This window comes from Sapajus apella, unplaced genomic scaffold (genome assembly GCF_009761245.1).
Source record: "Sapajus apella isolate SASKATOON/1434 unplaced genomic scaffold, GSC_monkey_1.0 scaffold78, whole genome shotgun sequence".
Taxonomy (NCBI): Eukaryota; Metazoa; Chordata; class Mammalia; order Primates; family Cebidae; genus Sapajus; species Sapajus apella.
Genome location: NW_022437018.1, coordinates 2648151 through 2673293, shown reverse-complemented (window position 1 = coordinate 2673293; position 25143 = coordinate 2648151). Strand labels below are relative to the sequence as shown.

General features: G+C 36.5%; 1 protein-coding gene and 1 long non-coding RNA gene across 4 annotated transcripts in view; both read left to right on the top strand.

The window, feature by feature from the left end:
* Nucleotides 1–25143, top strand: part of ANK3 (ankyrin 3) — a 677335-nt gene that overhangs the window by 241045 nt on the left and 411147 nt on the right. The window lies entirely within an intron of this gene.
* LOC116533025 lies at nucleotides 1216–24548 on the top strand. The gene is made up of 3 exons (XR_004261043.1): nucleotides 1216–3440; nucleotides 6388–6392; nucleotides 24538–24548. It is a non-coding gene; the product is annotated as an uncharacterized LOC116533025 (long non-coding RNA).

Below are 25143 nucleotides of genomic sequence, written 5' to 3'. Positions count from 1 at the left end.
CCTTATGATTATTAAGGCAGATATTACAATTCTTATTTTATGTGAGGAAATTAAGTTTCAGAGATATTGTAATCCAGGTCTTTTGACCCTAAAGCTTATGCTGTTAACCGCTAATATGCTCCATTTGGTTTTCCATGATTTGTGTTAATGAAATATGTTTGTCAAATTTTGCTTTTTTAAAAAACAATTCTGTCAATGAACTTGATTAGCTCAAAAACATCATTTCTCCTTTCACCTTCCTTACTTTTCAGGCTAACAAAATTATCAGAAATTTATATATTTCTTGTACAGCATTTCCTTGCTCTCAGAAATAACTGGCTCATATTAATGATCTATATTCACTTGAAGGAATAACCATTTATTTCATCTCAATTATCTTTAAATATTTGCTGTCAGATTTGAAACACAGCTATAATGGTAATTTCACAAAGTTCCATTAGTCATTCTTCATTCCATTCAGTTTTTGTTTCTACTATTGTAAAAAATCATCTATCATTTAACCTACCGAAATAGCTACAGATTTTTTTGGCATTGCAGAAAAATATGTGACTGTTAGGAACGAAATCAGAAAGTATGAGAAATGACAATTTTCTAAAGTTTTGATTTTGAAGTTGAAATTGGACCATGAAAAGAAATCCATTGAGTCAGATTAATGACCTATTCAGGTTTGTTTCCTAAAAATGTTAATTGTTGACTGCTTCATGGTTGGACTCTGGAGACCCTCTTACCATGTTATGTCACAGGAAAGAAATTCATCTCTTTGAAGATTAATGATGAATTCATTTTCCCCTCATCCCTTTGTCCAAATGAAGACTGGCATTTGACTTCTCACTAAAGGAGTCTCACTTAGTAGGTAATGATAGTTGATTATTTACATACTTGCCAATAATATATTTTAAGTTTTACAAAGTCACCTGACTTCATATTATTCCAGAAATGTCCTTCCTGCAGGATAATTAATAGATTACATAGGCCAGGCATGGCAGCTCAAACCTGTAATCCCAGCACTTTGGGAGGCCGAGGCGGATCACAAGGTCAGAAGTTTGAGAGCAGCTAGGCCAACATAGTAAAACCCCATCCTTAATAAAAGTACAAAACTATTAGCTGTGCGTGGTGGCAGGCACCTAGCTACTCGGGAGACTGAGGCAAGAGAATTGCTTGAACCAGAGAGACGGAGGTGGCAGTGAGCCGAGATCACGCCATTGCACTCCAGCCTGGGTGACAGCAAGACTCCATCTCAAAAAAAAAAAAAAAATAGATTGCATAAAAATATTTCAATCTGTTCATTTGTAACCTCTTTCTTAGTCTTATTGTTTCTTTACTGTGGAAAGAACAGGGATATACAATTAGATTTTTGATAAATGTTTTTTAGAATAACTATCATCCTTTTTTGCTTACCTGTTTTCTCAGTCATTTATATAATTTTTGTGTGGGAACTTCCTGGGCTTTCTAAGAACTTTCTACTTTTATGTATTTTTATTTATTTGTTTTAGATTGACTTGACCAAACCGGAGCTAGCATTCATGATCTTACTGTGCTTTTCGGTTGTAATAACCCTGTAACACTTTGTTTTCCACTGTTTTTCATGCTACCTGGTATGTGTGTGTGTGTCTGTCTCTCTGTCTGCAGGTATGTATATTTTGCATTCACCTATACTTCATATCCCCAGGTCATTTTTGCTTTAGAAATTAGAACATAATTCAAGGCCCAAGAGTACAGAAAATATAATTTCTGTGATTCTTTCCTTGACCTTCAGTGTTGCGTTTTGCCGCTTATTCCATATAATTCAGGTATTTGGACTTTCAAGATCTTGTTCCAGATGAGAATTATGATCTTTCCTTTTTCCAGACAGAAATTGGCCATTCCCCTTACCCTTCTTACTCACTGCCATGTTTATTTCCCACAAATTAAATCCCATAGTTATGAAGTCTCCAGAAAGATGTTAATTTTTTTTCAAAAATGTTAGCATTGAAGGGCCTCTTTACTCTCTTCCCTCTTCTTGAAATTAACTATATATTTTAAGCAGCAATTTTCTGTGGCATGCAGAATTGTGGAATTGCACAGACTTTATAAAGAGGATTCACTTAAGAACGGAAGTGGCTGGCTTTTTTTGGTGGGTGTTCTGGAAGATGTTTTTGCGGGCTTGCTTTCCTTTAATGTGCCACTGTTAGCAATTTCAAAGCTGGAAGATGCTCATAAACAGCTTTTCATATTAATTTAGGAGAAAAACCTTTCTCTGTTCATGATTGTATTGTTTTCCACTAGAATCTGAAAATGAATGATTGTTATTTTTCATTTAGTATCCATAATCCAATTTAAATTTTACACAAGGACTTCATTTTACAAATGAGAGGACTGAATCTCCAGAAGATCCATTGACTGGCTTAGATTGATACAGTCCATGAAATAACAGAGCTGGAGTTTTGGCTGTAAATCCTATTCATATTCAGAGTTTTGGCTGTAAATCCAATTGATACCCAGTGTTTTGACTGTAAATTAAATGTTCTCACCACTAGAATGAAGCTACATTTTGGAAGTTGCCCCCTTAAACTTTATCAAAAAACATATGGTTAGTGCCTACATATAATTTCTGGCATTGCATAATGTAGTTTAAAATAACAGAGTAGGAGCTTATAGGTTGACATGAAGGTTTTTGTTAGCTGGAAGAAAGCAGATTCTACCTACTTTTCGCTATTTCCTGATCATTCTCTTAGGTAACCAAGGCAAACAAGTTAAAATCATTTAAAAAGGGATGTTAAAATGTTCCGTGCCTACAGAAATTATATTATTGTTTGTCCTCTAAATATATAATTTACATCATCAAGTCAATGTGGGTTGCCATTTTTTGAGCATTTGATATGTCTAAAGGTTTCTCCTTTTGTTCCTTCAACTCCACTGACTCCCTTCTTCATTATGAATGTGATTTTGGAGAATAAATTTGGAACTTCATTGTTCTCTTTTCCTCCATTAAAGTCTTTTTAAAAATATTTTATTTGTTGTTTTATTCTGAGATCACAGTTACCAGATTCATAGCAAACATCTAGGATAACTTTATTTCTCTTAGCTTCTCGCTTCATTGCTGAAGACAAAATATTATGAAAACAACAGCAATAAAACATAAAGGTAGAGTTTTCTGCTAAGTCCTGTTTTGATTTAATCAAGATTTCTCTTTTAGTTGTTTTCTTCTTTGTGCATTGGTTAGAGATGATATTTTGGGTGTTATAAACCCTTATGTTTAAAGCTGCTGCTTTAGGTGGAGTTGGAATGTATCTATCAGCACAGTGTGTGTCTTTGGTGCATCTTGGCTGTTTCAGAACCAATTTTTTTCAAAAACAACTCCATTCCATGAGACTGGTGGAAATGTGGTGTCCAGAAAGGCTTGTGGGATGTGGCCAGAGTCTTTGAGAAGGGCTCTCTAGTTAGTGAAGATATACCAGTGGGTAGTGGGAAAAATTATCACTTAGTAGTATGTTCCATTCTTTGAGGAGGAAAAAAAAAAATCCCTCTAAATTTTATAACTGGGTTTTGTTTGCTGATCAGATAGACTATTTCAAAATTAAACTATTTGGCTTAAACAAAAGCAGGTTTTTGTTCAGATGCATTTGTTTGGGGTAGGAAAAATTGTGTATGATGCAGATCTAGATATGCTTTTTCTCCTAAATGAGTAAAATCAGACTTCTGTTGTCAGTTCTGAAATAGGACTGAAACGTGTCTATAGAGCTGATGTGACAAACAGAAGCCAAAATTTATGGACATAAGGAACGGTAGTGAACAGGAAATGCAACACTTATCTCTGATCAGTAACTCTAGTTATAGTGTGATGATTATTTTCAACTTGGATTTATATAAAATGGGGAGATGGTAAAGTTTTTTCTGTCATAGTATGTTTTTCTCATAGGGATTATGGTCATAGGTGGCTATCAGTAGGATCTATTTGCTTTTATTTTTTTAAAAGTTGAGATTTATATCATTGCTTCATTTTCATTCAACATCACTATATAGTGACATATGTGCTTTAGTCCTTCCAAATCCTTCAAATGAATTTTCTACTTTCAATGCTGCCAGCAAGTTTTATAAATTTTATTTAAATTACTGATTCGATGTGAATGGTAGCTCCTGAATGACACACATTTCAATAGGTAAGATTTGGGGTTAACAAGATAACGTTTATATTATATAGATGATTAACAATTTCTTTTAGATATTTTAGTATATAAAAACCTTATAGAAAAATTTTAAATGCAGAAAAACATAATGAAGAAAATAAAAAACTCCTACATTTCCTCTACTTAAAAATAACTACTAATCGTATAGTACTATATATTTTTCTATACATTTTTCTGTGAATACATGCATACACACACAGATGTGTGCTTTTTTCAAAATGAGCATGGACTATTTAAAAACAATAGGCTTGCATACATAATAATTTGGTTTTAAATTCATACAGAAACTCTTATTCAGTCTTATTCTTAACCAAAAGACAAACTGAGGCCTAATTACTATTTGAAAGCCCACAATTGCTTTCCAAAAAGCAAAAAAGGCCAAAGTATGAACTCACAGATCTTAAAATCACCCAATCTTAACTGTTTTCTTGCACTTCCTTTTTAAGTTTTTAATAGAACCCAGGAAATATTTCTCCTTTGATTCAACTCACTGTTCCTATCACCGACCCCCACTTTCAGAGAGAGGCAGAAGTATCTTTCATCCTTTCCCTCTTCTTGGCAGCCTTCTCTTCGAGTGACTTCAGCAATCTAAAGAAATGTTGGCCCTGCCCTCTGGCATTAGAATGTCATAAAGATCTCTAAGTCTACCCATGCATGGGAGCACTATCTCCATGATGCGTGCACGCCCACTCTCTGAGCATGTATTTCTGTCCCTTTCCTGCACTCCCTGGACTTTTTGAAAAACTGCTAAAGGATGGTGAATTTGTACCTGACACTAACTGTAGGAAGTTTGGAATTTCTTTGGAAATGATTATTTAATTTATTAATTGATTATTTTTTAGAGATAGGGTCTCATTCTGCTGCCCAGGTTGGAGTACAGTTAGGTTGTCATAGCTCACTACAGCCTCAAAATCCTGGGCTCAAGCAATCCTCCCACCTCAGTCTCCCATGTAGCTGGGACTACAGGTATGTACCACCATGTTTGGCTATTTTTTGTAGAAAAGGGTCTCATTTTATTGCCCAGGCTGGTCTTGAACTCCTGGCTGCAAGTGATCCTTCCATCTTGGCCTCCCAAAGTACTGAGATTACAAAGGTGAACCACTGCACCTAGGCTGTTTATTCAAAAAGTTCATATAAACATGGCATTCCACTCTCATATGTCATTCTTTTCACAGAAGGATAATTGTCAAGTCATATTACCATTCACCTTCCCTAGGTTAAAACAGCACTCTAGGAAGAGGTCCACATTTGCCATTGGCTTTTTATGCTTTAATGTCCTCACCACCAGCCTGTGTACTTGAGATTGAGAAGTCACGTAAGTAATTCATTCAGTGAAGTCCATTACCTGGTGCTCCTAAATAAACAGGATAGGAAAATTGTACTTTTCTTAAGGGGTCCTTCATGCTCACCTTTTTGTTATCTTCATGATAGGATCACATTTGAGATGAGCATTCTTGCCTTGATTATGTCTTCTGATCATCTTAGTGATTGTAAAATCCTGACATATTTTTGTATTTGAATATAGAATATAACATGTAGACAAAGAATACTTAGGCATCTGAAAGTTTTTGAAGATTTGGGAAGTAGATGTATATCCTGGATTTTGTTTATAAAATGAATAAATGTAAGCTCTTGATGTATATACTTAAAAACATTTAGAAAATAGATATATAAAGAAAAAACAATGGTAATCCATCACTCGACAAAAATCACTATTAACATATTTTTAGGCATTTCCTTTCAGAATATTTTCTATTTAAATACATGAGTGTGAATGTCTGTGGGTGTCTATAGATGTGTCTGTGGAGATTACAAAATTGGAATCATGTTTTATATTGAGTTTTGTATCCTTTTTTTATTTGATATTCTGTGCACATTCTTTGATGTCATGAAATACTCTTCAGTTGTGCTAAAAATACTCTCGATTGTGTGTTCTGTTATTTATACATTAAATAATTCCTACCTTACAGCTGAATATTGGGAAGGATCAGGGAACTGTAGGTTGTTGCCCTTGTTACCAGGAGTTTCAAGTTGTTTTCCTCAGTCTTTATGGGCTCTGTGTAGAAGAGAATGGCCTCATAGGCAATGAATGCTGTGATTTTACAAATGTTGTGTAAGTTTAAAATCTCAGAATTTTTTTTATCATAAGTTATTCATTCACCAGATATTCAGTCAATTTCTACCGTGTCAAGAAATGTGTGAGCAGTAGGGCTGGAGTAAGATATAGTCCTATCCTTAATGCTTGTGCAATTGCTGTTGCATGACCCAGTCTCTGTTGAAAGTAACAATGTCACTTCTTAAGACATAAATGAATGAATGAATGATGAATGAATGAATGAATGAATTTAGACCAAGTATCTCTCTGTCGCCCAGGCTGGAGTGCAGTATCATGATTTCGGCTCATTGCAACCTCCGCCTCCCCAGTTCAGGCAATTCTCCTGCCCCAACCTCCCAAGTAGCTGGGACTACAAGCACATGCCCTTGGCTAATGTTTTGTATTTTAGTAGAGACAGAGTTTCACCGTGTTGCCCAGGCTGGTCTCGAAGTCCTCAGGCAATCCATCTCCCTCAGCCTCCTGAAGTGCTGGGATTACAGGCATGAGCCACCACGCCCAGCCGTAAATGAATTATTTTAAAAGGAAAAGCATTCATTGTTCTGATAAGTTTATAAAATGCTGCAAGTATATCTCACTCTCTGAAATAGAGGTTTGAGAAGTCCTACAGCTAAAAAAGAAAACTGAACAAAACCCAACTCTATTCAGCTTTATTAAATCAACCACTTCCAGAACTTTTCTAATCATAGAAACCTTTATCCTAACACATTAAGATGCCCCTGAATTCTCCGTAGGAATACAGTAAATTATTTAGCACCACAATGTTTTGTGATGGCTTAGTTCTTGGTTGAAGGTTGAATTGTTACTGGAAATAACCTATGTGATGTTACAAATTATCAAAGGACTTTTTTTCTAATCTTGAGTTACTCTCAAATAATAGCATGAGGATATCGATACCAAAGTGCTATCCGGAGATTTCAGCACTGCTAGGTAATTGCGAAGAGGATTGCATTGGTATTTAACCATGTATGTACTTCTGCTTGCAGATCATTCAATTAGTCTTTGCCTTGAACTTGTGAAAAATCTTTATTTCCAAGTCTTATTTGATATCTGTCATAGGCATGACTTGAAATGCTAAATTAGAGCCACTCCATCTGATAAGATCTAAGTCTCCTTCTCTAAAACTTTTTCTACTAAATTTCCCTGAAATAAATTCAGTGCCTACAAGGGCTTTTACTGATAATGACTTCTTATCAAATATTAATATTGTTATTAATCTGCTTTTGGCTCCTTTTTGAAACTCTTCGCTCCAGGGCCCTTATTTGCAGTATAGGAAATCTCCAGTATCCAGTGGTAGCTCCATTGAGCAGAAGCACATTTTCATCTTAGCTTATTTATTTAATGCATGTATGTTTTCCAGTACAGTTTACTATTTAAGCATAGTATTTTGTTGTCAGGCCATGGATTAAAGGTATTTTGATATATATAAACTATGAAAACATTAGTAATTTCTTATAATAATGATCGGACTTTTCAAATGTTATTTGTGGAAGGCGATTTGGTGATATTTTTCAATAGCCACAATGTATACAGTGCTTGATCAAACAATTTTACTACCATGAATTCATCGAGTGGATATCCTCATATAAAAGAAGCCCTCATAATAATGTATAAGGACCATCATTGCAGCTTTGTCCTTCTAAAAGGCATTCAACACATGACTGTTGGTACATCCATGCAACTGAATACCAGGCAGCCATTATTAAGTATAAATATATCTGCATGGGAAGATCTTCAGCCTAGACCAGTAGACTGTATACCAGTAAGTGGAAAAATGATGCCAAGTGGTTTATACAGAATATCTTCTTAAAAGTAATAACAGCAACAAAACGGTAATACACACATATACATACTGTATGTATACATGTGTTTTTGTTTGTTTTCGGGAACTATACACAAGATCTATTGACTTTGTGTCCTTTGAGGATAGGGACCAATTGGCTTGTAATTTGCTTTTTATATTTTTCCGTATTGTTTAGAATTTCAAACTAATTGTATTTATTACTATTTTTTGATGGTGTGAGTTATCTGTATGATATGATTTGGATTCTTTTTTGTAAATGTCAAATGAGATAACACATGTCAAAAGCCTAGAGCAGTGCTAATATTGATATTATTTCAATATGTTTTTTAAAAGTCAGTGCTGTGAAGAAATAATAAGGGCACCAGGGGAGATGAAAGACATGTTCTAAAAGTCAGAGGAGTGCAAGTCAGGGAGAAATATGAGACAAAGTGTTTGTTTGGGGGATGTGGGAAAGGATGGCTGCTTTTAATTTTGTTAACTTTACTTTCTTCAAGTTTTGTTCTCTCTGTAAACTTTATTATTTTGTACTTGATTTTTTAACGATTTGGCTTCTTTATTAGATTACCCCTCTACTCTGTGCTATTCCATTTCCTCCCACTCCCAACCACTGGTCTGTGTGGTTCTTTGTTGCTCTCTTTTCTGGCAGGGTTGCAGTGAAAGCGGGGCTTTGGGTATTGTTACCAAAGGCAACATCAGCGTCTGTTCTTTGCTTATCACTGGCCAGCCACGGGGGTGATGTCCTCCAACAGCCTAATATCTAAACTGCCTCACATGTGTATTTCTTCTTCTTCTTAAGTCAACTAATTCTGACATTCTCTATCCTTGTACTAGGAGACGGTAAATTGCTAGGGTTTTTTGTTTCAAAAAATAGTAAAAATTGCTTAGCCATGATACCGCATTGATATTAACAGAAAATGTGAAGCGTTGCATGCAGAAAGTATTGACTTGCAAGAAATCACTGTGGTTTATTTATTGTCACGGTTATCTAACTTAATTTACCAAGCACAGCTCCCCTAATGCACAATTGTGTAATTGAACAGCTGAGGCCCACACAGTTACTCAAAATGACAAATTTCTATCCAGCTAAATGACAACAAAGAGCTGTAAAATGCACATTTCCCCTGTGAATATTGTAAGTTCCTTAATGCTCAAATGCTTAATATCCCACCATTTCTGTGATTTTTCTGATTGGACTAGCTGATAAACCAAGGAAAGCCAAAGAACTTTGCAGACTGACATGGAGGATTATTGTAGATATTTCCCCATCTGTAAGAGGAAAATAGTATTCAGCTGTGCTTCTGGTCCCTGTTGGCTTTCCTCTCACTAATTCTGAAGTTGGGGAATGAAATTTCACACAGATAAATAGATTATCATAGAAGTTATCTTTGATCATTCAATTAACTTGGTTTCCATGAGACCACAGCCTCATATATGAGGCACAGTCGATTTGGTGAGAGAATAGGTTGCATTGGCACAGATTCATTTTCCAGTCAGATAAATGAAAGGGTGTGACTCATTGATAATGTGTTGCTAGCCAGTTTTTAATATTGGTAAAAGTTTGCAATTGGAAAATAAATAGTATGTTGAACACACATTCAATGTGAGATAAACATGGTATATAGGACCACTATACACACACACACATCACTTTTTAGTATATATATAATATATAGTAAAAAGCAGTATATGTGTGTGTGTATGTGTGTATACACATATATATACACTCACACTAAAAGTGGTGTGTGTGTGTGTGTACATATATATATATGTCATATATACCAGTTGTGTGTGTGTGTGTGTGTGTGAATATATAAACTACGCACATACATGCACACACCACTTTGTATATGACCACAAAGAAATATTAGAAAAAATATCAACAAAGACAAGGCTGTCTTAGTATTTCGTTTTAGCCTTATCTTTTATTAATGTATGCTGTGCAATAACAAATCACAACCAGTCTATTGAGTGACGTAATATGGCAAAGTTCTTTTGTTGTGCCATCTCATTTATTTTCATCTTAATGTTGGCTTTATTTTGAAGCCAAATCTGCTAGTTCATCCATCTAGTAAATGACAGAGCTGCGATTGGAAACCAGGCTAGAATATCCTTGTGTATGAATCCATAATCACAGTAAACAAGACACTGGTTAGGGGAACACTTTGGATGGAATAGAGGGAGAGTCCAGTATGTATGTCATTTTGCTATTTTAATTGAAAATTGTAGATTTGTAGAATATCAGATACCCATACTTAAATATGAGTGCAGCCAAATTATTGCTGTTCCTTTTCTTCTAGAAACTTGATATCCAAAACTAATTCACAGATGAGAATCTCCACATCTTTACTTAATTCATAGTTTCTTCACACATTTATAGACAATATACACTTCAAGCATATATGTTGCTAAATTACACATTTTTGTAAAAGTTTTTATATATTTTTCCATTTTATCTTGAAATATTAAGTTTGTCCTAGTAATTTCACGTTGTGTTTATGTAAGTTCAATTACTTTATCTTTTAATGATTTGCAGCTCCTTATTTATTAGGTTTCTCCAACTTATGTATTCATAAACAGTCTATAAAATTTCCAAGAAATAAGTTTGTTTGCTTAAACTAATTTCCTTAATTACCTGTGCTTCTGTGAGAAAACAGTTCAAGTACATACTTCACACTATTTACCGGGCAACATGTCTTAGTTGAAAATAATAATATCAAATAGTTGAATAATTTTCGCTCTTTAATTATAAAAAATTGAATGTATTTTAAATATTACTTGTAAATACTTAGGTGAAAAATGTTCTCATAAAAGATTAGTAGTGACCGCCTGTGGCTAAATGAGCCTTTATTAATAATTTTGATATTTAAATATTATAAGCATCGACCGGTTTGGCAATTATTTTAAAAACTTTGTGTAAAGAATGGAGACCTACTTCTCTAAAAATCTGATACCGCCCACATCCTGCTAAAGATGTATTCAGGATTAGGATATAAGCGTTGGTGGAATAATTTTATTATCAAAATGAAAGGAAACTTTTAGAGTGGCAATATGGGGAGTGGAAGAGTAACTATATGTTAATGAATTTGAGTTGAAGCCTAAGCAGTGGCTATGTGATAATATTTGAGTTTGTTCTTTTCTCCTATGAAAGTTTGTTCATTTTCTGTTTCGTAAGGGTAGTAAGCTGATAATGTATTAAATTGCCAAGTAATTGCATTTTGAGTCAGCCATAAATTTTTAATCTTGGATAAATTGCATACATTTCCTGAGCTTCATTCTCCATATCCTTTTCTTTTTAATAGCTTTATTGAGATATAATTTACATACCATACATTTTACTCATTTAAAGTATACAATTCAGTGGTTTTTAGTATGTTCACAGAGTTGTCACCATCACTACTAATTCCAGAGCTTTTTCATCTCAAAATAAGAACCCTATTCCTATTAGCAAGCCTCCTCCTTACCCTGGAAACCCCTCCCTTTCCCAGCCCTATAGGTCACTACTGATGTACATTTTTGCCTTACGCATTTGCTTAGTGTAGAAATTTCACATAAGTAAAATCATACATTATGTGGTGTTTAGTTTCTGGCTTCCGTCACTTAGCATAATGTTTTCAAGGTTCATCCATGTTGTAGCATGCATCAGTATTTCATTCTTTAAATGACTGAGTAATAGTCTATTGAGATATATACATGTTGTTTATCTATTCATCAGCTGAAGGACATTTCAGTTGTTTCTACTTTTTGGCCATCATAAATCATTACTGCTGGGAAGATTCATGTACAAGTTCTGTTCACAAGCTTTGTGTGGACATGTGTTTTGTGTGGACATGTGTTTCATGGGTACATATCTAAGAGTGGAATGGCTAGGTCAAATGGTAACTATATTTAACCTTTTGAAAGTCTTACAGGCTGTTTTCCAAAGCAGCTACACATCCCTACCAGCAGTGTATGAGGCTTCTTATATCTTTACAGTAGGGATAATAAAACCTATTTCACCACTGTTGTGAAGATTAAACAAGGCAAACATGTAAAGTGATTAGATTGGTATTGGCATAGTGAGGGCTTAATAAATGTCTCTTTCTTTCCCTTGTCATTATTAGAAAGACCTCTTATCTTGATCCAAAATCTTGAGCCGCAGGAATGTAGCTGAAGAGAAAGAGAAAGAATCTAATGCTTCCTCCAAAGCTAGTCCTTCAGATACTGGAAGACAATTATGATGTCCTCTTTATCAAAGGCCCTACTTAAACCAGTTCAGTGATGCTCTATTTTCTTTACATGTTTTGCACAAATAGACCCATGTATTGTTTCTTATATAATTATAGAGGTGTTCAAGAGAAACAGTGTGAATGGCATGACTCATGGTGTGATGCAGAAGCAAGAGCTCTTGCTAGAATCTGCTCCCATCTCTCCAACTAACTGTGGATCATTGAATTGTTCCTTAATGCCTCCATAAAATAAAGGCTCATATGAGACAATCTCTAGGGTAGTTCCAGCTCTACTTAATATTTGGATTCTACTCTAGCCAGAAAAAGAGCTTAATTTCACAATTATGTAGACTTTTCCCAATGAAATACCCTGACTCTTCATCCTAATTCCTCTTCTTTTGGAAAAAATAAAAACTGTGTTCCTATTAGGAATTCTTACACTGCTTGTAAAGCATTCTGTCAAGGTTTACTATTGAGTTTATTTCGGAAATCATTTGAGAAGAAAATGTCCCTGGCTTCTAACGAAGGAAAGAATCCTGCAGTGTTTGGCCTCAGTGGCAGAAGTGACCTAGCCTTTCAATATCCCTCGAGTCACACTTTCTCACTCATTTCAGTTTGGTTTAATTTCCTCCCAAAACTCTTCAAGAGAACATCTTTCTTTTGAACTTTACAGTTTCCTGCCCTATGGATACAGACATGATGACTGATCAGGAATATATTTATTTTTCCTGGTCATTTAGATGTGGATTTACGTTATTCCAAGCAACTTGGAAATCGTACATATTGGTCTGTAACTTTATGCAATGTGCATGGGAATTTTTATAGTTCACATAAGGTCTAAAAATTCTGAGTTGGTTCCCCCCAACTCCCCTCCCATAGACCCAAAAGAAATATTTCTTCAACTACTTCCTGGAATTGTATAACTCACTAGTAAAATTCCTACACAAATCTTAGTAGTAAATAAAGAATCTCAGCCCCTCTCTCTCTCTCTCTCTCTCTCTCCCCCCCCTGCCTCTCTCTCTTTCTCTTTTGAAACTGGGTCTCACTCTGTCACTCAGGCTGGAGGCTGGAGTGCAATGGGGCAGTTGTGGCTCACTATAGCCTTCAACTTCTCAGGCTCGGGTGATCCTCCCACCTCAGCCTCCTCAGTCGCTGGGACTACATGCATGTGCCACTAGGCCCAGCTAATTTTTATGGGGACAGGTTTCACCATGTTGTCCAAGCTGTTCTCAAACTCCTGGGCTCAAGTGATCCACCTGCCTCCTCTTCCCAAAGTGCTGGGATTACAGGGGTGAGCCACCAGGCTTGGACCAGGAACTTCTCATGAAAATCTGGTTTACCACAGAAACATGGTTAGAAAATAGAGTGCTGAAACATTTGCTTTGGAAAGCCTAAGGGTGTGGCTCATTGATTTCTAGATAATGAGTGCAGCAGGCTAAGAAAATGTTTCTATGAGCATTTTTTTTATGCTTTAGGATGACTTTGCATTTTTAATATCATGAGCATAGAATTAGTTCCACATATTGCACCAAATTAAAAGTGACATTTGTGTTATAATTTTGTTGTCGAATATTTGACATGAGGCACTTTGACAGTATGATATTGGGGTATACCAAGTAGAGCTAAACATAATATACTAAGTTTTTGAAAACTAGAAATAGAACAGAAATATTTCATCTTCAAATGCTAAAGAAAACAATTAGAAACACGTTGACTAACAGTAGTTTCTCAGCACATTTCGTCAGGGTGTTCTGTGCATGTGGATCACTTTTAGTTAGGTAATAGTTAAGATGCTTTAGTTAGAGCATGCTCTTATACAGACAGCTCATCTCCCTGTCCACAAACAAGGCTGTGTGAATCTTTGGTTAATTCTGTCAGATACCTTGGGATAAATGACAGGTTATTACTTTGTTTAGTTATCTGGTTTTCAGAAAAAAATATTTGTTAGGAGAAAGATGTGTTAATTTGAAGCATCACATTTTAAAGCAAAACATAAGTGTTTATAGTTAAAAATGTAAAGATGAAAAGAAAATAATCTTATACATAGACTTTTTCTTGCCTGAATAAATAACATTTTGCTTACCTCTTGATCAGCTCTGTGATGTAAGTTGTTCTGTTGAATGGTGACAACAGCACTGATTAGCACACTCACTCTCCGGCATCATCTCTCTGCAGACTTACAGCTGTTTCTTCTTGAGTATATATACCTATAGCACCCACATAGGAGGTACAAAGTTCAGTACAGTGTGGAGATAAATCTCTGTGTTAAACAATGCTAATCTTTTCAGTGTTTCTCGACCATTTCATAGTTTTAGTGGAGTACATTTCTTGGCAAAGAAGGCAACATTTTTAGCTCCTCAGCAGAGAGTTAAAAATGTCTTCTTGGTGGAATGAAGCCATCATTCCCATCAGAGCATGCTACACAAAAATCTCCCTTCCTCCACACACATAAAAAATTTTTCTAGAGGCTTAAGAGTTGAGCCTATTTTATTATATTGGTTCATTAAGCTTAAGGCTCCCCCAAAAAGCAGAAATGCAAAGTATTTGTAAAGAAAATCTGTTATCTGTCTCAAAAAAAAGTCTCCTAGAAAATTCTTTGGTTTGGTTTTTTTTTTTTTAAGCAAGATTATAAAATTTTCACCGTTGAGAATAAAATGGAACAGTTATGTCAGACTGTCATTTACAACAGGGCTGCTAATCTGTAGATCAGGGAATTTTAATGTATATTCAGCAAGATCACTCTTGATATTCTTATGGAAAAAATAGGGAAATGCAAGGAAGAGAAATACGGTAAACAGTTGAGTGATTTTACCCAAAGATGACAGGGATCTTTACAAAAAAACATGCCAGAGTGTTCTGTCTTGAGCCTTGACCTAGCCACTGTTTTTCTCAGTGGCCAGGATAAAACAGAATGTTTATCCCCTCAAATCTAGGTAGATGGGAAATATATTGACTGACAAAAATACCATAACAACATCTGAAAAAGTGGGTCAAAGAGATGATTCTTAATAGGGCTACATGTAAGGTTTAAGAAAACCTGTGGAACAAGTCCAAAAGAAGAAAGCAATTTTAGCTATAGAACCGAGGGAGGCTGGGTGTGGTGGCTCACGCCTGTCATCCCAGCACTTTGGGAGGCCAAGGCACATGGATCACTTTAGCCCAGGACTTCTAGACCAGCTTGAACGGTGTAGTGAAACCCAGTCTCTACAAAAAATACAAAAATTAGAGGAGCATGGTGGCACAAGCCTGTAGTTGCAGCTACTGGGTAGGCTGAGGTGGGAGGATCACCTGAGCCTGGGAGGTCAAGGCTGCAGTGAGATGTGATTGCATCACTGCACTCCAGCCTGGGAGGCAAAGTGGGACCCTGTCTCAAAGAATAAAAAAATAAATAAAACATTTAATAACCTAGGGAAAGAAGACAGTGAAGAACGCAGATAGGACAGAAATTTTTAGCTTTAGTTATACATTATTTGTGGGTACCTGGAGAGTTTTTAAGAAATTTCAATACCGGGCATCACTCCAGCCAATTAAATTGGAATCTCGGGAAGTGAGGCCCAGGTATTGATACATTTAAAAATCTCCCCAGGTGATTTGATAGTGCATCCTAAGTAGGAAACCACTGATTTTGTTTGTTTTGTAGATATATTTATAAACCCAATAAAGAACTAAAAGCACATAACTGCCCATCTCTTTTTAAAAGAAAAAGAAAAGAAGCTAAATTTTATATTGATCTGATCACATTTGGAGCAATTTAGGGAAAAAAGGAAGTCAGTACAGGAAGAACAAGACTAAAATGCTGAACTGATTCAAAATCTTGTCTGAGAACTCTTTAAGAAATTGTAAATATTTAGACTCTTAATATAAACATATATATGGCAGTAAACATTTTCAAGGAACAGATCTTAGCATGCATACTTTTACACTCAGGGTTATTAAAGGAAACGGGGGTTACTATTTAGGGAATGACTCCAAAAATATAGACTAGATTGTCTGTAGAGAATCAGAATATTACAGAGACTTTCCTGCAAGAAATAGGGGCCTCATTAAAACACATCTTCTCCTTTTGGTAGTTTGGAGTTGTACACATATGTCAAATTTTTTGAGTTGTTTTTTTTTTTTTTAACTTTATCAACAGAGTAATCTAGAATATAGAACCCTGGCCTTCCAATCGTGGAAAAGCACCGATTTCTGCCAAATCTTCCCATTTTGCCCCTTATTAGCTAGTTGAATAAATCTCTTCTTTCTTCTAGAGTCTCTCTCGAGCACAAATTGCACATCTGTAAACCTGCACTTCCATTTTTCTTCCTCAGTCCCCTTGGACACCCCACCCGCTGACTGCCTCTTTCAGCATCTAAGCAGCATTGCACAGAACTTCACCTTTCTTCCCATCTTGTGGTAGGGAGGTAGCCACTGCTGATTTGGTGATCACAGAACAGGGAATAATGTGAAAAGAAGCTATTTTCACATCAATCTCTTTACTCTGTCAGGGGTGAAATGTGTGAATTTATATTTGATTGTGTGATTCTCGACCTTGCCCAATCTGAGTTTGCAAGGGAGTCATTTCCAACACTTTTCTTGATATTAAGCCATTCAAATAGTGGTTAGATTGTCTTGTTATTAAGTTGTCCTCAAGTCAGTGACTGCCTTTTCCTGAGGATGGTTTTGCTGTAATTTTTGATGGAATGTTGAAGTCTGGGCGTACACCTAGACAGAGAAGTCAGACAAAGTATATCTGATGTACACAGATTCACTTTAAATAAATGCATTATTGGGCCCACTCTGGCTGACAGTCTTTATTCACCCTGCTTGTTGATGTTTCTATCTGTGCTTCATAACATGTTTAGATGTTCCTATCCATTTGCAACAAACCTATGCACTGAAAATATTTTGATCCAATTATGTGTAGGGTAACTCTATTTTAATAACTGCAAAGCATTACTTATTAAACTGCATTAGTTCTGTTAATCTTAATTTTTTTGCAGTGTAAAGAAGTAGTATGGAAAGTATAGCATTCGTTGATTGTGGTTTAGGTTTGAGTAAAGAGTTTTTCTCTTCAGATCTATATAGGAGAAAATATGCTCTCCCCTTGAGAAAAAGGACCAGAAACCAGGGCCTTTATTTTAATAAAATATGAGCAGCCTGTGATAGGATGTCATGTGCTGGGAGAGGTCATTTGATAGAGGCCACTGTGGCCATTCAGGGTAGATTCAGGCTTAGTAGAAAATGAACATGCATTTTGAGCTCTGTGACCTGTGCTAAAATCGCATCCCTACTTCCAGCCACTCTTGCACTAGAAGTCTCTACTTTTCTGGGTGTTAGTATCTTTCTCTGCAAAGTGAAATTATTTGACAGAATTATTCAAACCTCTCACTCAAAATCCTCTATGGTATTGTGAATTACAAAGTCATGTCCCATGTATATACAATATTATGCCATAGATTTGTGTTTTAATAAAATTTAGCAGTAATTGAGGTGTCCATTCATACTTATAAATTTATGATTCTTCCTGCATCGTGTTGTTAGTGTCTTTATGTGGAAAATACGATAATAAAATGAATTATTAGGACTATGGACAATAAGAACTCTGAGGTACAGTCTTTTGGTGGTAATTCTTTCTTTTCTTTTTTTTTTTTTTTTTTTTGAGATGGAGTTTTGCTCTTGTGGCCCAGGCTGGAGTGCAACGGCGTGATCTCAGCTCACCACAACCTCCGCCTCCCGGGTCCAAGCAATTCTCCTACCTCAGCCTCCCGAGTAGCTGGGATTACTGGCATGCACCACTATACCCAGCTAATTTTGTATTTTTAGTAGAGACAGGGTTTCTCCATATTGGTCAGGGTGGCCTCAAACTCCTGACGTCAGGTGATCGCCTGCCTTGGCCTCCCAAAGTGCTGGGATTACAGGCCTGAGCCACCATGCCTGGTCAGTGGTAATACTTTCAAAATCCAGAAAACTAAGACACTTTCTCCTCAATTTCTTAGATATTTCAGAATATTAGTGACTATAAATTTAACATAAATTCAGATATAAAATGACACAAAATAAATAATACATTGATGTGAAATCAGAACAGGGATCTCAGAATGCCCTGAAAACGCCAGCCAGTCTAATTTGAATGAAAGTGGAGATATCCTGTTACTTCTCTAAGAAATATTCAAAAGACATAGGAAAAATATATCTGTTTGGCTGACTGTTTGGCAATCATCTTTTTGTGCCTTAAATTTCTTATAAGTTCCATGCAAAGTTGTATTTTCTCCCCAGGTTTCTAACAATTCTTGCTTTCTTAAATATTGCCTTTCCGGCTTCTTCATCTGCTGAATCATTGTATATGCCTCTGGGAGACATGTGTTATTTCCCAAAGGGTTTGCTCCTGACGACAAGTGATTCCCTGCAATATTAGCAGCTTAGGTGTTTCTGCTGCTTGGCTTCTTTCGAGATAAATCACAGTTTTTGTGAAGGGAGTGTACAGCTAAGCTTGGGAATAGGGAATTTCATGTGGGTATGCTCAAAGGAATTGGTGGTGTGTTATAGGCTGGCTATTGCCTTCAGACCATGTTTCAGATGTTAGAGGGCAAAGGTGAGAAAAACCATTCTGCCATCAGCTTTTCTGAGCTGAGCTGTTTCAGTTCTCTCGGTCTTGTGTCTCATACATTCGACTCTGCTTTTGAAGCTCTTGCTCAGAGCTGTGGTATATTTCAGAGACACAAGGAAGTTTTACAAAAACCAATTGGAGACAGATGGCTTTCAGATAAAGGAAGCACTGAAAATATTGGCAAAGGAGATTGGCAAATGTCTAGGAGAGTGTGTGTAGGTTCCTAAAAACAGTACATTACTAGGAGTCCATTGAAGGAACTTAGGGCTACTGATCTGAGATGCCTTTGGTTAATTAAGGTCATATTCCAGAAAGTAGCTGCATTTTACTTGCTGGGTGAGAAAGACAGAGAAAGCTTTCTGGAAACAGTTTTGAACGCCACCAGGCATCATTAATTAGAGCTGACAAAAGAAGCAATCAGTCAGAAAGAGAAAAGACCTAGAATGATGGCTCAGCATTGAAAGCAGATGATCTTTAATAAAGTAGAAGAGGGTTCCAGGCAGTTTCAAAAAGTAGCTAAGTATGTAAAGACTCGGAGGTAGTTATTCAGAAAAGATATCAGGAACAGGTATTGGAAAAAGTTCAGAGTACCTTGTGAATCCAGGTATGTGATTGTCAGGTTGAAGCTCCTAGTTAGCACAGGACCCAGGGGCAATTTCCCTGACCTGCCAGATCATACAAGGTTTTGAAGTGAGAAATATTGTGAATAAGACAGGCAGGTGTGCTGTTTATTACAGATATGGGTGACTTTCAGATAAAGGAGACACTGAAAATATGTGCAATGCTTTTGACTGTCAGACCAGGAGACTTAAAAACCTTTTACATGTCACAGGAACACAATCCCAGATCGTTGTGTGTATAACACATCTATCCTTTGAAAAGAGAATATATTTGTTCCTTGTAGACTGCTCCTCTCAAGACACAGATGAATACTTTTCAGTTTAGGTTTTCAGATATGCACTATCACTCATTTTGATGCATTATATTTTATGGCACTTTTTAGTGTCCTTCTAATTTTGTATTTAAAAATCCCTCCCATATTACATAAACTACATGCCATTTTTTGTTAGTAGCATTAAGGCCAATCCAATTCTCTTTGATAAAGGTAATGCATACTCATAAATTCCTTTTGTTTTAGGTCTGAATAACATAAGTAAGTCTTCTTACTTTGACTATAGTATTTACAGACCCGCCAGCATGAGCCCAATGTCTTCACGCAGGCATAACTCCAATGAAATGATTGGGAGCCTCATGTAAATCTGGCTGGTGTTAATAACTTTCTTCTGTTATTATTCCTTTAAACTACTCATTGCTATGTAGTAGATATTTTTACTTGAGCCTTATTATTTTCTGCTTCCCTTTCTCTCATCTAGTCTTCCAAAATGATATTGCAAGTTCATAAGAAAAAGTAACCTCTGCTTTCATCTCTTCTGCTCCCAAAGGTCACAACCAGTCTCTTTCTCCCTCGTGCTCTGGCCGAATTTTCTCAGTACTGCTGTTACTACATACAGCCATTGTAGATGAGGTCGCAATCAGCTGGCATTTGCCCGTTTCTTCCTCTAGATTGTGAATATCTTTGGAGTCTGGAGGCGTACCTAGTTATTACTTACCACAGTAACCCAAGGTGTACCAGACACATATTAGGACCCTCCCTAAGAAATGTTGGATTGTACCTTCCTGCAAATGAAATCATGGAGTACCTGGGCTGCTAGCAAATCTCATTTTCTTGAGTTACTTTGATGGCAATGTGAGATAACTGGAAGAAGCTAGTTTCAGATGAAGGAATGTGACAGGAGAGAGTACACTTTCATCTCCCAGCAACTTCCATCTGTACTCGCAGGATGCTGATTCAGAGATTTTTGGGTACAGAACACCACAAATTCCCTGGGCAATTTTTATATATGGGAAATAATAACAGCCAACATTTTTTGTTCATGCTATGTGCTAGATAGTTGAAGGCACTTTCCATCCTCATCCCTTTTATTCCTTGCAATAACCCTATGAAAAAGATTGTATATTCTCTTATATGTGAGAATAGAAAGAGACAGGTTAACTAACTTACCCAAGAACATCTGTAAAATGGCGCAACAGACCCATGCTTGCTCCTGTTCCCGATTGAGGCCACGTCTTCTTTCTACTCTGCTACACTTCCACCCACTGCCTTCACTGATTCGCTCTCAGACTTAAATGGTTTCTGGCAGGATATACCAGACTAGGAACAGTGAGGACCCAAAGATAAGGCAGACATGAAGGAAGGGTTGTTTGCTTTAATAATCAAGCAGAGCCTAGAACCTTCGGGAAGATTCTCTCAAAGGAAATCAGGAGGCCATACTCTCTTTTCCTGTCATTTTCACCTTCCCCATGAGGCTCTATCCCTTCATGTTCCTTTTCCAATACTCTACTAAGGAGACACTGACGATCATTTTACCCTATGACTTAAAGGGTGACATGAAGGGGGAATCCCCTTTTTTAGTTCCATTAACACAACAGAGACCACTGGAACTTGCTAAATACCAAGGGAGAGCAAAAGGAATATAAACGCAATTTTAGAACATATTAGCATTTAGAACATATTAGCAATTTAATCTATAAATTCCAGACTTCTGTTCTACCTGACTTCATCTTCTGCCAGAACTGGCAGAGCCTTTATCTTCTGTTCATTTCCTTCAACATTCATATATTAGCACAGAGGATCCTAATGGTTTTTTCCATTATGAGGGCAACTTTTACTTATTTAGTATAGAGAAAACATTTATTGTACATAGGAATTTTTAGGCCCCTTTCAATTACTATACCCGTCATTTCTACCCCTTCCTGGTATCTGCATTAGCTCTAACTTTGCACATGTTTAGCTTCTTTCTATGCAGAGGGTGCTGTATTATTTCCCTCTGCCCAGGACCTCCTTCTGAGTATTTACAACAAAACCGGGTTAAGGCCAGGTAGAGAGACTTCCTTTGTCTCTTTTTTAAGGCTGTCTTACAGGCCCAACTTCTTAAGAAATACGCCCCTTCCTTAGATTGACACGAGGAATGGAGACCCACCAATGTTTGGCCTTTTGGTCAGAAGAATGGAAAGGTCCCAACTATAGTTTTTAGTTGAAGACTCAGGAAGGCAACTAAGCTCATGGCCCAGGCTCAAGGGAGAGAGGAGCAGTAAGAGGAATCCTATTCAGTGGTAGAGGGCAGTCAGACAAAAGACTAAGGTTGACCAGACCTAGCAGCAGGAAGCAAAGATCTAGTCTTGGAGATTGGGATTTGGAAGTCAGGTGCCAATCCCTGAGTGGACTTTCAAAAGCCAGGATTTGAGCCTTAGAGGAACTTGGGTACAGGACCGAAGGAAGACTAGCAGCTAAGACTAAGTTGATGTTGGCTGATAAGAGTCAAGAATGAATGGTGCCAGAGCCTGCTAGTAGACCATCGTATTGATGATCACAGTACCTAAAATGTAAGGAATTAGCAGGATACGGTAAGACGACATAATCAAAATTCCAATTGGCAGTTGCAGTCTCACCCGTTATTATAGTTTGATTGCTGGTTAGTTCAGTTAGGTGAATAATGTCAGGACAAGGGTATGTTTCCTCCCTCTGGAATCAGGGTAGGAGGGAGGTAGTTTGAAAAAACATTGATCGGTATTGTAATATAATTTATTACTCATGGGGAAAATAGCCCCATTGTTTTTATAGTATAAATTTTAGAAACTGATGCTTGACAAGATCTTTTTGGCTAATGGTAGGAAATAGAGTGATTCATTCCAAGAAAGGGAGTGAATCAATCTCCTCGGGAAGATGAGCTATGTTTCCCCAAAGGAGGCGTTGGCGGCTTGACTCCTAACTGGATTTTTTGCCAGATCTCACAGGCATTTTACCTCCCTGGTTAGATGCAGGATAAGATTCTCTGAAAAGAAAACCCCATGGTAGGCACCTTCTGCTAATTGGGAAGACAGTTAATTCAAGCCTTTTAGTATAGGTGGATCTCCAAATTCTGTCTCATGTGTGACATTTATTTTAAAAATGAAATGCTGAATTAAATCAGCTATGGAGACCTGGCTTTCCCTGCCTAGGGTGCTTATAATATAGATTCACCTTTGGTCACACAGAACTTGATTGTCCAGATTGAAGAGGGAACTGTTTAATAACCTCATTGTACATACCTTCACCCATATCATCACATCTCCCAAAGGGAGTGAGTGACTCTTTAAGTTAGAGTGGCAGAAGGACTGATTCTATTGAGACCTAAGAAGCATTTATTCTTAGACCAGTAGCCAAGACTGAGTTGACATTGACTGACAAGGGCCAAAAAAATGGTCAAAGCTTCCTATAGGATCAGCCTATGAGTGTGATCACAGTGCCTCAAATGTAGGAAATTTGAAATATATACAATAATGAGACAGGCACATAATTAAAATTATAGTCACTTTTTTTTTTTACTAAAGTCAATGTAATTTCTGAGTGTGATAGAGATAACAGATTTATATTTATAGGTAAAGTAAAGGAAAAATTTAAACTATATTTAAACAATGAACATATTACAATAGTTTTAAGGTGACCAATTATAAACTGCTTAAAGACTGTAATGAAATATAAAATGTTAGTGCATTGAAGGCTCCTAGTGCATTAATATTTGTTGCCTGCTTAAATTGTTTTGTGCATACTTTGAATAAAGATTTTTGTTACCTATGTTTAGTTGAAGAATAGTTTGACACAGCAGGGTGAAAAACTGAGAACTGTTGTTCTTTAAAATTAATCGTCTGTATTAATTGGACATTTTTCAGTGTTCTGCAAGCAAAAAGAAAATATACAATGCTGAGACAAATAGTGTCTGTAATGCTCAGTTTGAAATTTTGGGGTAAATCAAAGCAACCTTATTCTCATTAATTTTATAGTGGGTAAATTCGGTAGTCAAATTGGATTTTGTAAAATATTTTTAATAACTAAAAACTTTTTTTTCCTGTTTTTTGCATTGGAGTTTATTATTAAGATCTTGTTGGAAAATTATTATGCTGCTTTAAAAACATTTTAACAGCAACTACAAAAACACTTCAAATATTTGGGCACACCACACCAAAGAATGCTACTTATTGCAATATGTCACAGAAATGGAGTTTTACAATAATGTCCAACATTTTCATATTTAAGAATGTGATCTTATTTTTCCTCCTGTTCAATTTAAGTGATTAAAAAACTATTTGAGAGCTTAGTTGCAGTGCTGAATGTTAACTTCAGATTATTTTGTGACTAAATTTTTCCAGTAATAACTCATTCAATTAGCACTTCAAGCCCAGAAAGCTTATTTGTGAACTCTAACAACTTCAAGTTGGGAGAGAAATTATTTTATCTTTGATTTGCAGGTAGAGACAAATTGAACTGCGGAACCCTTTTTTGTATGTCATAAAAACGTTATCCCAGGATGTCCTACTTCTGGCAGAGCCAAAGGGTGGCCTATTTTTGTCTTGGTGCTTTGAATGGGGCTTCTCTTTGGCAGGGGGCATCCTGTAAACCAACCGTGCTGGCCTTCTTCCCTATTGTAAAGGAAGTGCTCTTCCTGTCCTTATCAATGTTGGGGTTACAATTTCACAGGGCTCTAAAGCTGCCAGGAGACACGGGAGATTCTAAGAGGCTGGGCTGGCATTAATAGAAACTGAAGGCAGGAGCCTGAGGGCAGCCTGTGGGTAGGAAAAGGGAGGAGAAAAGCATCATCCTTGCTGTGGATTTTTCTTCCTCTCTCATTTTCCAGTGTATACAGAACATTACATTTTAATGTCAAGGAAGACAGAATGATGTTATCAAAAGGTACAGTCCTTGAGAAGTTTGTATTCCAAGTCGACATAACAGTTCAGTACCTATAATCCAACCTATTATGATTTAGTAGATGAACAGAAACTCAAAGGAAGCATCCAGTTCTTTGTGAATTTAAATCTACACTTTCAAACGGGAAGGGAAGAAAGTGGTAGACAAGAATGGTTTTTAAAAGGCCTAATTTGCATATAGGAAAAAATATGCCAGCTGTTTGATTCATTGTTGAACCTAAAATGATGAGAAACCTGTAAACCAGTCATATTTGGTCTGGCTGTAAATTTATATTTCATTTATTTTCAGTGTCTAGTTATGAACAGTAACCAGATTTTAGTAAGTCACATGGGAGTTAAAATGGGAATATCTAGAATGATTGCTAATATTTAGGCATAAAATTTGAAAAATGATTTTTATGACTTCAGAAACAATCACAATCAGGGATTTCTCTCCCTCTCTCTCTCTCTCTCTCTCTCTC